The following is an 11,978-nucleotide window of genomic DNA, read 5'->3' as shown; positions in this document are numbered from 1 at the left end:
TTAATGAACTTAATCTTTCATGTCCCCGCTCGGCCCAGGTACTCAGCCTCCTAAACAAAGGGAGTGGGACTGCCCGAGTCCCCCCGTGAGCCTCCAACCTCTACCAGCCCCGGGGAAACTTTAGCCACGACAAGGATTTTTGGCCCCTTGTGGGACTGTCAAAAGCAATAAATATTTTTCTTTTTATTCCATCATTAGACCCTCCTAAGAATGCCTCCCCATTGTCCACCGTAATTCCCAGAGCTCTCTGGGCAGGGGCGTTCATTGTGGAAAATGAATCCTGAAGTGCTAACAACCCTGCCAAAGCGGCTCCCCTTCTTTCTCCCCGCCCGGAGGAGGGCGGGACCGTTAGGAATGTGCCGCCTCGCCATAGCCCCGGCTCGGCGAAAAGAGCACTTGTGTTTTTTAACACTGGTCTTTGAAAAGGATGCTCAAGTTAAAGCATTGTGGCCACTGTAAATAGATGCACTCAGCAGAATAGAGCTTCTTCATTCCTAATTAGGGAAGTAACTCTAGAAAGACAGAATGTCACTCGCTGGGCTGCGCGTTTATTGTTGGGTTTGGGCTCGGCCCCACAATGTGAGGTAATTGGAGTTGTACCTTTTAGAAAGCTGCTAATTTCACATAGGAAGTGCTAACAAGACCTTTCTGGGCCATGTTTTCCTTCTTCCTTTTCAAGGAAGTTACAGACCTTCAGGAGTGGGAATGGCTGCGCCCCGGCCCGGCGGAGGAAACAGCCGTAATGAACCACTTCAGCCCGCGGTTAGCAAAAGGAGGCCTCATTTCGGAGCCCTGAGAATACTAAGCCCCACAAAAGGTTCTGTTTAAGCTTGTTATCCGGGACATTCTTACAGGCTGCACAGCTTTCCCCGCAATGACCCTCTCCAAACAAGTGCATCAAGTTTGAGCAAATAGAAACACGCAACTTTCAAGGCTCGGAGTTATAGTTTTCTTTACAAAGCCATTTATATAATGTAAGCCGCAATTAGCATGGGACAGAGCGAGGAGGAGATTTAGGCTGGGAAGCTCTTTTTAACAAAAGATAGAAATTGGTGGAATAAGTAACAGTTAAATATCGGCTTCAGATAACTCGCTGAAAAGACCTTTTAAGTCATTTACTAACAAAAAAATAAAAAAATAAAATGATTTTTTTTTTTTTTGCCTCAGACCTTGTTCTAAACCAAAGCATGGTCTTTTAAATCACTGAACTGATTAATCTTACTAATTTTAAATTATCCAGCAAGAATGGATTGGAGGGAGGGGGAAAAAAAATAAAAGGTCCATACACCACCAAATGAAAAGCACTACGGCTTTTAAGCCTGACAATTTCATCAAAATGTCCATAGGAATTACATAAAAAATTCAAACCATAATGAAATAAATTGCTACTTACATTATGAAAAGTCTGCGAAAGCTTTTTATAGACTTGAAATGCAGAAGTTATATAAACTGCACAGTAAAAAGAATTAGAAATTGACCTTTACAGATCAAGGGCTAAAATTAACAGTCTTCAGGGGGAAGGAAAAAAAAAATTCCCAGTTCACAATGGCTTTTAATGCCATTTCCCCCCCCTACACTCATTTATCTAATGACCATGGCAAGGTTAGGATAAACAATGAACAGTATGTTTTCACATTTTCCACCTTTTGTGTCCTCCATATGAATTTCTGAAAAACACTTAAGAGAATAGATACATAAACCTGTGACCTTCAAATGAGCTTTTTGATACTCTCAACATTTTGAATAAAAAGATCAGAAAATGGAGCCACTTTTGCACCGTAATGAATTCCATTCTTGTTGGGTAAACAAAGCTAAATTTTAAAACAGAGACCTGACATTTGTATGGCTCAAGAAGCTATTCTGTCCTTCTGGGGGGTGGGCAGCGGGAGGGAGGGAGGGAGGGAGGGGCCATTGTCAGCACTTTCCTACGGTGGCCTTCCATAATGGCCAGATCTACAATTCACACACACAAAAAAGGGGGTCCAATCCATTTGGCGTGCTCGACAGAGAGCCACCGCTTCCAAGACAAGGACAACACAAATGCCCAATTTTTTTTTTATGACAATCCCCCCCCCCCACAACCCCCTGAACAATGGATCCATCTCATAGAAAAAAAAAGGGGGGGGTTGGGGGGGAGAGTGGGGAGGCCCATGCCGCCATCCTGGAGCTCACGCTTACTGACGGGAGCGCCAAGGGCCTCCAAAAGTTACTCCAATTTCCGTTGAGCTTTTGTGCACCCCTTGTTCGGCCTGAAAGGCTCAGTTAGGTATTGTTGCAAAAAAAGTCTGCATCCACAGTTGTTCCCCCTCTAATTCATACCCCGGCATTGTGGAGCTGGGCTATTCAGGGGGCTGATTGGACAACAGCCCTGACAATGGCCAAGCGATTAGGCTCCCAGCGTGGGCCGGGGTGGTGGGTATAAACCTAGGGATGGGGCTGGAATGCGCTGGGGCATTCAGCTTCCTCTGGGGCCTTCCTGAGAGGCTGAGCCTCCTTTGCTGCAGGTAATGCATTCCTCCGGAGCGGGGGAAACCGAATCCTTGTAATTAGCGTGTCCAGGGCCAGGCAGGCCAGCCCCCACCACCACCCCAACCCCCACCACCAACCCAACCCCCACCTCCCTGCCAGGCGGCGCTCGGGGGGCGGCCCCCAGACGCTTTCTAAGGAGCTCAGCCGCTGCAGCGCGCCAGCCCGGCCGAATGGAAAACTTTTCCCTGGCAGCTCGGCTCGGTGGCCTGAAACCCAGCTCGCCGCCGGGGAGGGCACGATCGGCGCTCCTTAACCCTTGGCACCCCGGCCGCCGGGGAGCGCCTCCCGCCCGCAGCCCTGCGCCCCCAGACTCGGGGCGGCCGCCGCGCGCACCCCACCAGCCCGCCCGGGACGGAGAGAAGCCAGCCTGGGCTCCCCCCTGTCAGTCCCTTGAATGAACTTAGAGTATGTGCTTGTGTTTTATACCATTTTATGACCATGTGCTGCACACGATAAGGTGCATCTTTACTGTCCAACTAGTCCTCTACGATTAGTTTGTCCACGTGCAAAACTGGCGATGCCACCTGCAAAAACAGGCCGGCTTGAGATAGGTGAGACATTCCTGTGTTTTTGGTGTTTGGTTTTTGTTTGTTTGTTTGTTTGTTTTTTAATAAAAGTTTACATGGGAAATGACGGAGATGTTCGGAGGGCTTTCCCGCGGGCTGTCTGTGCTCTGATGAAAACTGCCATTTCTACGTGATCCCCCGGAACCCGAGGCATTCCGGCCTCCGCGGGCGGGGGGTGGGGGTGACACACGCACAGCCCCCTCCTTGGGGAGACTGAGCCCGCGCGCGCGGGGTTCTCAGAGCGGCCAACACTTTGGCTAAAAGGGTTCCCCTAAGTCCAGGCTGGGGCCGAATGCACGCACTTGGGGCTTGGGGTGGTCAGGGGATAGGGGGTGGGGGGGGTGGGGGGGAAGGGGGAGTGTTGGGGCGGCCGCAGGGGCTCCAGGAGGTGGAAGGGAAAGAAAGCGGGCGTCCAGGTGCCACGGGGTGGGGAACTCCAGAAAGGAGCCGCTGTGCCTGGGAACAACGCCTTTCTGCCTTTCTGAGATGCCCTGATGTAGGGACCCATCCAAACTTCCCCCTGAACCCCAGCTTCCCTCTTTGAAAAAACCGGCCCTTCCCTCCACCGCCCAGGAGGCCGGGCGCCCTGCAGCCTCCAGCCCGGGGACAGCCGCCAGCCCTCGGCACCAAGGAAAGGAAGAAGGAGCAACACCCCAAACCTTAGTCATCGTCTACACAGAAACATGAAGGTATTCTGGGCAAAAGGAGTGCTTAGACAAAGGCTGTCTGCTTCCACTTCCCGTTCAGCGGGGAGCAGCGAGGAGAGGGCCGGTGGATTCCGTAAATTAGCTGAAAATCCCTCTTCCCGGAGCCCAAGTTATCTCTCCGTTGCCTGCAGCTCCGATTTAGAACGGAGCCGGCTTGTTTACCGGTTTAATTAATGCTCCTTTTCAGCAGGGAGGAGGGGAGGGGAAGCGAAGTGACTTGGTGATAAACAGGTGTCGCCGGGCCTGTAGCAGAGCTCAGGGCGGCCGCAGTGGCAGCCTCATCAGGCCTGGCTAGGCCTGACCCGCCAGCGCCAGCGAGGAAGGTAGATGGCCCAGTGGGGAGCGCAGTAGGTGAGCATTATTTTAACTTCCGGGCCTGTGATTGGAATGGCTCCTGGGGACAATCAGTAGTTGGGGTTTCTCTTCTTCCTCAGGGAGTGCATTCTGATTCTTCCCTGTGGCTGGGCTGAGAAGAAACAGACCTTGATAATGCAGGTCACAGGCCTTTCCTCCTCTTCCTCTGCCTCGGCCTTCACCTCAAAATGAAAGGGGAAGAGCCACTCTCAGGAGGAGGCCTGGCTCCCGCAGCTCGCTGGGGACTGGCTTTCGGCTTGGAAAGGTCCCTGGGCTTTCTCTCTTTATTTACTTATTTTGGCTTTTCATTCCAAGAGCCTAAAATCTAGGATTGCCCCGTCCTCGGCCTACGTGTTCCTGTGATACCTTACAGATAACAGGGAAGCTTGGATGGGAAACGAAATCCAAGCGCCAGCTAATTTTTAAAACATAGCTAAAAACTCATTCCCATGGGGGGTGGGGGGGAATGGCAGTTTTCTGTCAGCACCGGCTGAACATGTTTTTTTAAGTTAATAACTAGCCCTGGTGTTTGCTAAACGATGGCTCTGTATCAGGGATGGGGGGAGGCGGAGCTTAATCATAAATCACTGGAGGTGCCCAAGGTGAGACTGTATGTTTTATGACTTAGAGTCACCTGTCTGCTCTGCCTCCTGCCTTTCTTCCAGCCAGCATCCCAGAGAAGCAAGTGAAAGCAGGAGCTGGGTCTGTCAGCCATGCTGGACTTTTGGAGAAAAGAGCTTTAAGAAAAGCAAAAAATACAGACTATAGTTATTTATATAATATAATATAATATAATATAATATAATATAATATATATATATATATATATATATATATATATATATATATATATATATATATATATATATTAGTGACCCAGTGCACGAATTCATGCACATGGAAAAGAAATGAATTAGAAGGTGGCCGGCCGGGCAGGACTGGGTGAGATGGACTGGACACACCCTGGAGCCAGCCTCCTGAAATCCCTCCCAGGCCAGCCGCACCTGGGGTGGCACCATGAAAGGCTTCTGTGGAAGTGAGTAGGGTTCCTCTGGCAGGTGGGGCCCCTCAGCCTGGCCTGCGGGGATTGAGCCAAAACTGGCTCTCTGACATCCCCTGATGGGTCCAGAGTGCAAGAGAGCACACTGTAAAGTTGCTGACCTACAAGGTATAGAATGCAAATGCAAGTGTACAATAAACCAGTTTTGGGCTGACAGTGACCCAGCAACAACATAACCCACGGCCGAAGGTGAAATCTCATGGCCCTGGGAGGAATCAGGCTCCCTCCTCTCTGGTTTCAGGATGCATAATCCAAGAACTGCTGTTGCCAAGTCACTGCAGCTCAGCAGCTCCTGCATTGAGCATCTGCCCCCTGGTGGTCAGTGCACATCATAGTGACTGGTTGGATGGCTGGAGGGACACTTACCATATTAGCCTTTTGTATAAAGGCTAGAGGCCCAGTGCATGAAAATTCATGCACTAGAAGGGGGAGGGGTGTTTCTCAGCTCGGCTGCCTCCTCTCACAGTCTGGGAGTCCTCAGAAGTGGGAGGCAACCCAGCAATGAGGGGAGGGTGATGCCCCCATCACACATCTGCTGCTGCCACTGCCAGCAGCACAAGCCTCAGCTGGCCCTAGTTACCTGAGCCTTGGGCAGCCCTGGGTGGCTGGGCAGCCACCATCCAAGGCTTGCCTGCACCTCAGGCCAGCCCTGGGTAGCTGGGGGGCTGAGGGGACTAGAGGGACTCTGGAGGCAGGCACACAGAGTGGTCGGACCCTCCTGGGGGCAGGCCCAGCCGTGCCATGTGCCTGCCACCCTGGAGGGGCTGAAGGGACTGGGTGCTGCCATCCTGTGGCTGTGGGCACTGCCATCTTTGAGGGGGTGGCAGGCAATTAGAATATTCCCTCCTTATTGGCTTTGGGTGCCACCATCTTTGTGAGGGCCTGATGGTCAATTAGCATATTCCGTATTAGGTAGGGTATTTCAGAGAGGAAGGGAGAGGGAGAGATAGAAATATCAATGATGAGAGAGAATCATTGATTGGCTGCCTCCTGCATGCTCCACACTGGGAATGGAGCCCACAACCTGTGCATATGCTCTGATCAGGAATCTTACTGTGATCTCCTGCTTCATAGGTGACACTTAACCACTGAGCCATGCCAGCCAGGTCAAACTATCATTTATTGTATGCCTTCTTGGTGCCTCTGTGTGTTACTGCAAATCCTGACAGCTTCCCTGCAAGGTGGCTATGCTCAACCCCAGTTCTGAAAGAGGTTTAGAGAATTTTAAGTGCTTTTCCCAGGGTCACGAAGCTAGACAAGTGCCAGAGTGGAGAAGAGAACTGGGGTCTCCCTTTTCACTCCCTGTGAGGTCGCAGTGACCCTAGATACCCACATTCACATGGAGATGGGGACTGCATTCTAGATAAAGATGGGTTACAGAAAGATCTTTTTACCACCAGTGAAGTTCCACATCAAGTTCATGTTCAGGTCTAGGGGGACCCAACACACGTATAAGCACAAAGTGCTTTGAGAACAAGAGAGATTTCTTTCTGGAACTATTTCTACACTGGGAATAATGGTCTTTCAGCATCATTGCTGGTTCTACTACCCACTAATGTGTGACCTTGAACAAGTCACCTACTACTTACTCTCTGAGTGACGGTTCCTCATCTCTGATTGGGCACATTAAATATCCTACCTGCCTCACATTGGGGAGGGGGCCAAAATGAGCTGATGTGAGTTCAAATGCATTGGTGACTATGAAGAGATGTTCTAATGTACAGTATTATAACCAGTTTCCCAGAGTTATGAGGTCCTGTTGAAGACTATATGTGCATGTGTTTTTGAAAGAAGTGAATTACCGTGAGGGGAATTTTTCTTATTAAATACGAGAGTCATTACTTCCTAATTTCTAAACATGAAAATCCTGGTTCTATTAACACTGCGGCTAAAAGTGCATCCTAAAATTATACAATTTTGATGGAAGAAACCATTGGTTATAATAATAAAAGTGATATTAATGATGGCTAATGTCACTCACTATATGCTAGACAATGCTCTGAGTGCTTCATATACACCAGTTCATCCTCACATACCTCTAGAAGATAGGTCCAGTTATCATCATACCCATTCCTACAGATGATGAAACTGAGACAGAAAGTAATTTCGTTACATACTTTACAAATAGCAGAACATCACTTGAGCCCAGGCAACCAGGCACTGAGGTCCACACACTTATATTGTTACTCATGAAAGAGGATTTCTATTATCTCTACCTCTTCAACCCACATTTTTAAGATGGGGAAAGTGAGCCTCAGCGAGGTTCAGTTATTTGCCCATCATCATCATACATCTGTTTCATGGCAGAGCTGAGAGCAGTATTTGGGTCTTCTTATGCCCAGTGGCGGTTCTCTATATAACATAACTGCTACTCACTTCACCAGACCTTCAGCCATCTGTGGAGAGACAGACTGCCTGGGTTTAAATATTGGCTCTACCACCCCAGTAACCTCTCAGTCTAATGAAGTAATGCATAAAGGTATTAAGCATAATTCCTGGCATATAATAAATGCTCAATAAACACTTCAGAAATTTAAAATGCAGAATACAGGAAGAGAAGCATGAAGAATGAGGAGGCCTGGACGTGGAGGTGGCCGGCCCTGCTTAGTGAGTTGGCCGAAGCTAAGCTGAAGGGAGAGATAGGCATGTCTGGGAGATGGGGAGAGAGCCCATCCGTTGGGGAGGGCTCTGAGTCCAGTCCCTCAGACAGCAGTGAGCCTGAGGAGTCATGACATTGAAATAATTGGCCAGTCAGAGGCGAGGTATTGACCAAGGAAGACCAAGGAACAGGAAAGGGAACAACGAGAAGGGCTGAAAGAAAGCAGGTTGGAGAAGACCGGAGTAAGAAATCTGGCTGCTTCCACATTCAGTCTATCTTGGGTGGGTCCTCTTAGTGGTGTTATCCCTAGACTTTAACAATGGATGCTTCAGCTCCACAGGGTGAAGGAAGGATGGGGTAACATGGGGCTGAATGCTGAGGAGGAACCACAAAATGCCTGGCTGACAAGAAGCCGTCCTTGGAAGAGCAACACCTGGAGAAGTGTATGTGTGTGGGGTTGGGACAACCTAGATGAGGGAGAAGAGAGTCTTGCATCAGAGGGAAGGGAAAGGGGCTGAGGGGGAAGTTGGGACCACTGCAGGGATGAGGCAACTGCTTGTCAGGTTGTGGCCGCTTTGAGCAAGGTGGGGGGGGGGGGCAGGGGAGAGACGCACTGCTACATGGATGACAGGGGCAGGCTTAGGGAGTGCTCAGGCCTCCCTAAGGAGATGCTCTGGTCCCAAGAACAGGTGCCCTGTACTGCTGGCTCTTTCCCCAGAGGGAAGGACAAGGACAAGAATTACAAGGAATGTCAGGAGCCCTGTCCTCTGATTTGGTCTTCAGAGAATGGGCAGGAAAGCTCTTGGGCATTGTCAGGGGCGTGGTGGTATTGCCCACTATGGTTTCTACCTAGTTTAGAGAGTTAAAGGGTCTTAGATTTGGGGAGACCCATCCATCGGTTTTTGGAAAAACATTTGAAGAACGTGAAGTAGGAAAAATGTCTAGTCTCTTTCTCTCCCTGCCACCCTGAAAGTGTGACAAATAGCAAATGCTCAACAGCTATGTATTGAAGAAAGGAGCAAAGGCGTGCTAGCAGTGCTAATCGAGCATTCAAACAGGTACAAGAGTCTGCAAGCCGCAGTAAGGTGGCTCTACCTCTGCCACCCAGATTCTTGAGAGAAGGAAAAATCCTCTCTGCAAGTCCAGGCCTCTGTGGATCTTTGGCCTTTTCTGTTACCTCATCAGTAAAATGTCCCAACTGCCCAACTGGGGTATTGTAGGGATCAAATGAATAACTCGATACAAACATAAACCAGACAGGTCAAATAAGTCTAAGCACAGTATTGTTATCTTCTCTATAGAAAGAGCAGGGAATGTTAAGTGAGGAATTTTATTACTGAAAATTTCAAACAGGTGCTAAAGTAGAAGAATGTAATGAGCTCTCATGCTCCTATCTTCCACCTTCATCCACTGTCCATCCATAGCCAGTATTATTTCACCCCTCCTCATCCTGGATCATATTGAAGCAAATCCCACATAGCATGCCATGTCAGCTGTAAATATTTCAGAATGTATTTCTAAAATATAAAGGTTCTTTAAAAATATAACCATAAATCCATTATCACATTAAAAAATTTGATAGTAGTTTCTTAATACCAGCAAATACTGAGCCAATGCCCAAATGTCCTCATTTACCTTATAAATGGTTTTTTACAGATGGTTTTGCAAATCAAGATCTAAATGAGTTCCTTCCCTGATTAACTAAATGCAAGGGCTTAGCTTTGTCTTCTCAGTCTGCGAAGGTTGGGCAAGAGACCTTGGGCCTGGGTTATCTTGGCACACCGACTAGAATAGTGGTTCTGAATGTTTTTGACCACTGATTCATCACTTTGAAAGGGTACTTGGACAATTACCAACAGATCAAGTAGCTATAAGGTTTGGGGTCCCACAAGCAAGGAGTATTTCTTGGGGTGTGTGTGTGTGTGTAAATTTGTGGGGACAGATACCAGATCCTTTGCTAAGGTACAGTTTAAACCAGATATTTTAAAAGCAGGCACTGGGCCTAGGACCAGATGGCACATAATAAATGCTTAATAAACCCTCCTACCAAATATTCAAAGAAGATTTAATAACCTTCATTCTCAAACTCTTCCAAAGAATTTAAGAAGAGGCAATACTTCCTAACTCATTTTGTGAGGCCAACATTACCCTGATACTCAAAACTGGCAAGGATAACACACACGTGCATACCAATAAAAACTATAGACCAATATCTCTGATGAATACAGATGCAAAAATCCTAAACAAAATACTAGCAAATCAAAGACAACAATATACCACAATTAAATGGAGTTCATTCCAGGGACACAAAAACAATTCAACCCGTGCAAATCCATCAATGAGAATGTTGAAGATAAAGTCTACGTACTCTCATTTGACTGAAAACCTTTATGTTGTCCTCCGCTTGACTGATAGTTTATATATGATTCTAAATTGAAAATCACTTTCCCTCAGTATCTTGAGGACATTATCCTCTGACACCTGTGTTGCTGAGGAGAAGCCTGATGCCATTCTTACTGCTGTTCATTTCTAGGTGACCAGATCTATCTCATTGGAGCCTCTTACAATTTACTCTTTATGTCGAGTTTTGAAATTTGGTCAGGATGCATCTAATTGTTGATCTTTTTCAGTCATTGTGCTGGAAACTCAGAGGCTCTTCTGATGTTAGAACTAGTCTTTCTTCAGCCCTGGAAAACTTTCTTCTGTGGTGTCTTTGATAATTCTCTCATTTAAACCCCCCCCCCCCCCCAATCTCTCTCTCTTTAATTTCTAGGAATCTTATTAGTGGATTATTCCCATATATCCTTCCTCTCTCATATTTTCTCTCTTTTTCTATCTGCTCAGTACTTTGTGAAATTTCACCAACTTTTTAGTTCTTTTACTGGATATTTTATTTCACCAGTTGCATTTTTAATTTCCAAGAGCTGATTCCTGTTCTCAAACCCCATTTTTTTTTTTTTGGTCTTTTTATATATATTTCTTGCATGCTGCTGGTTCTCATTCCCCGTATGTGCCACCTGGGTCACCAGATGGTGTGGATTTGCTGTCAGTTGTGTACACGCCTTGTCTGAAGCGCTTCCCTGAACCTTTGTGAGGTTTCCTGGGCGAACTGGCTCCCATGTCCTGTCGCCCCTCACAGAACATTCTATGCGTGGCTTCCTGGTTCCTCTAATAACTGCTCCCATACACTTGACATCCTCGCGAAATTTGTTTACAACTCTCATTTGGTAGTGCCCCCCTTTATCCCTCTTTAATATTATGGATCTATATCTTTTTGGAATTCTAAACTTTATTTTAGCATGATTTTTGGAAGGATGGGAGGAAAATGTGTATCCTGGGTTCACCGTCTTAAACTCTAAGAACATTTGATTGTTTCAGCCTTATTTCTTTACAATTTTAATTGCTCCACCTTTGAGTGCCTTGGTTCCACGAGCCAGGAGGTCCACTCGAGGCAAAGGGTTTCCCCAGGAAAGTGTTGTTCACAGATTTTCAGCATCTCCTGGCCCTCACTCTGTTCCTCACTCCACCTCCACCAGGAGATAGAGGGAGGGTGGTCCCTTCCTTGGATGCACTATGCCTCCCCTCCCCTTACACACACACACACACACACACACACACACACACACACGTCACCACAGGGCCAGAGAGGCTCTGCAACACCAAGTGGGCTCCCTTTGTCTTTCATCTGCTCCCATCCCCCAGCCTGGCGTAGCCCTTCACTTGCCCTTCAGTCTCAGATCCAGCAACCATTTCCTCAGACACCCCTCCCTGTTCCCCTGCCTCGCAGCCCCCTATCATATGGGCTCCTGGAGCAACTTTCCTCTCCTTTACAAAACTCTTCTTTTAAAAAATACATTTTTATTGATTTCAGAGAGGAAGGGAGAGGGAGAGATAGAAACATCAATGATGAGAGAGAATCATTCATTGACTGCCTCCTGCACGCCACACACTGGGGATCGAGCCCACAAACAGGGCATGTGCTCTGACCAGGAATTGAACTGTTATCTCCAGGTTCGTAGGTTGATGCTCAACCACTGAGCCATGGTGGCTGGGCACACGACTGTCCTTAATTTGTCATATCTGTGGAGCAAGATCATATCTATGTTCTGTTCACATGGATGTCTTGGCCCGTGAGGCTGGCACAAAGCAGGTGTTCAATAAGC

The sequence above is a fragment of the Pipistrellus hanaki genome (genome assembly GCF_964339955.1).
Source record: "Pipistrellus hanaki genome assembly, chromosome: 12".
Classification (NCBI taxonomy): Eukaryota; Metazoa; Chordata; class Mammalia; order Chiroptera; family Vespertilionidae; genus Pipistrellus; species Pipistrellus hanaki.
The sequence above is the reverse complement of the archived record's forward strand: the minus strand, read 5'-3'. Positions refer to the sequence as shown.